This window comes from Anoplophora glabripennis, unplaced genomic scaffold (assembly GCF_000390285.2).
Source record: "Anoplophora glabripennis isolate ALB-LARVAE unplaced genomic scaffold, Agla_2.0 scaffold388, whole genome shotgun sequence".
NCBI classification, from domain to species: Eukaryota; Metazoa; Arthropoda; class Insecta; order Coleoptera; family Cerambycidae; genus Anoplophora; species Anoplophora glabripennis.
Window position 1 is genome coordinate 117,154 of NW_019417171.1, and position 3,086 is coordinate 120,239.

Sequence of the window (3,086 nt, forward strand, 5' to 3'; positions counted from 1 at the left end):
ATATACAGGGTGTATCTAAATAACACCGAAAAAATTCAAGGGGCGATTCTCCGATGAAAATTAATAGGGGTCTTTGGTATAAAATTTTTTGAAAAAACCCTCCCCTGAAAAGTTACGCCCCTCCTAAAATTACAAAAAAAAATTGTTTTTCTTTTTTATCTTCCACGTACATCAAGCTAAAGAAACCAAACTTGGTGAACATTATCTGTCAATAAAACTACACTTTTTGAATTTTTTTCAACCCTGAACTATTTTTGTAAGGGGTTGAAATAATCAACCCCTATGACATTTTTTCTTATATTTTTTTTTTCTGTTATCAGTTATCACTTATGCCAATAAAATGGTAGAAAAATATAGAGAAAAGAGACATTTCCAAATGATCAGACAAAGGTTGAGGTTATTGGGAAAGTTCCTGATTAATATTAAAGATTTGAATAGTAACATATCAAATTTAACTTGTATTTATGACCCAAAATTTGTGGAGGACGTACTAACTGCAATTAATAAGTGTGCAGGATATACGGAAAGTACCAACGACTATAAAGCGCCCACAGTGGCCTTCAGTTTAGGCAGGTTATTTAAACAAATTGGAAATATTTTGATAATTCACTGTATAAAAAATCACAACGAATTGATTAAAAAAATACCAAAGATTTTTTAAAAGTCTTTAATGAGGAAGTTAATATTAACGTCAACAGAACCGTTGCTGAAACACAATTGAAGATGCGAAGAAGAAAAAGAATTCTATTGCCATCAATGGATGATATTAAAAAACTACGTGATTACCTGTCTATTGAACGAAAAAAGGCATTCAATGATTTTAAACAGAACATCTCACTGGTAACCTGGTTTAAACTGGCAGAATTCACCTTGACGTCTGTACAATTGTTTAACAGGCGAAGAGCAGGCGAAGTGGAAAGAATATTAATAGAAGATTTTGAAACATTCCAAACTATCGAAGAAAGTAATGCAGATTTATTTAAGTCACTGTCTCATACATCAAAAGAAATTGCAAAGAAATATATAAGATTTACAATAAGAGGAAAATTGAATAGAACAGTTCCGGTCCTTCTAGATACTAATTTATTGGAATGTATCAAATTAATAATCAAATACAGAAGGAAGGTTGGCGTGTCCATTAATAATCCATATGTTTTTGGAGTGCCGGGATATCATAAACAGTATTCACATCTTCAGGCTTGTATTTTAATGCGTAAATTTTCGGAAGCTTGTGGTGCAGAACATCCGGAAAGGTTACGGGGAACTAATTTACGAAAACATATTGCCACTATCTGCATTACGCTGAATTTACAGGATCAAGATATTACTGACTTGTCAAATTTTATGGGTCATTCAGAAAATATCCATAAAGGAATATATAGACAACCAATTGCAAGCAGGGAAATTTTAGGCATATCGAAACTACTAGAAGCAGCTCAAGGTGCTAATATAGAAAACGATAGCGATGATAATGACTCTGATGACGACATTGAAAACGAAGAATCATTTGGATATAAATCAGTAGAAGATCCAAATCCAGTCACTCCTGTGAATTCTACATCTGTAAAAACAAATAGAAATAGTAAGTTTATAATTTTGCATATTTAAACCAGGAAATGTACAAAATAATTGTTTTTAAGATAGTTTGAAAATATACAAATTTCTAAATTTCAATTTTGGGTTATGAGAATATGATTAAAACTATTCACATAATATTAACTGAAATGTACATACTTTTAATACACATTCCATTAACAATTTTAAAATTAATAGTGCTGGAAGATAAAAACCATAGTGAAATAATAGGCACATATTCTTAAATGTGCAAGTGTTTCAAATTATCAGTAATCTCTTTATTAGCCTTAACTTTTTGATTCTGCCTTAACATTCTGATATTTCAATTCATATAGGTGTTGCGCGTAAAGGATCATCTAAAAAGGTAAGATGGAGTGAGGATGAAAAAAATGCCATTCACCGTATTTTTGGGCAATATCTCGAAAAGAAAGTATTACCTTCACAGTATTACAGGAAGTTGTTAAAGAAACTCCTGTCCTTCAAAACCGAACGTCACCACAGATTAAGACGTGGATCCATAATCAAATAAGATCGAACAAGAAAAGATTATCTTTTGTGAATTGATGTTTTATACTTCTCTAATTTAGTTATTTTTTTTATGAATAAATGTTTCTTGGTTGCACTTTTGTTTTAATGTATTTATTTTATACAATATTTATAAGGACCAGATTTTTGTAAATATCTCGAATATAATTTAGTTTGTAATTAATGCCATAAATAATGAGAAATACCTAACTCTCTAAATATACGGTTATTGATTGCGCTGTCACCTGTCACCTAGATCTGACTGTTTCAAAACGTCAAAATGTGTGGAGAAAAGTCAGCCAAATCAGCTCTTACTTTGACCTATCTGATAGCGTAGCTTATATATAGTCATTTGTTCTATCCATTAAGTATATAAGCTATGGTATCAGATAATTCAAATGGTTATCTTTTGCACAAATTCTGACGTTTTTACGTCAAAATTCAGGTGACAGATCAATAGCTTTAGATTTGCAAAGACAGGTATTTTATCATTATTATTTATTGCATTGCCTTTACTGCTATATTATAACAGTTTAGATATAGTCCAGTTGGTAGAGGTTCGGCCTGTGTCAAACTTTGATAACCCGGAAATAACTACACAGGCCTACTTTAAATGATGAGTACAATAACAGGCTAATTTGCTGACAAAGTATTTTATCAGGAAAATAAGTTATTAACAGTTTAATCGTGAAAAAAATTTTTTTTAATAGTTTTCTTTAAATAACTCAGCGGGATGACTTTGTACGAAAAAATGCTTAGGACATGATTTTGTTTGAAATAAGAACTACTTTGAAATTACTGTATACCTGAATATAGTGGCCAAGTTTTTTTAACATTTCCGTGTTAGCATATGGGAAGTAGCTAACAGATTTGAAGAAAAATTTGCCATTTCTAATTATTTCACCCATGATTCTGGTAAATTTTGCATTGCCTTAAGCTCTACAACAACCAGAAAAGTTACATACTTGCTAAGTAACTATGTAACA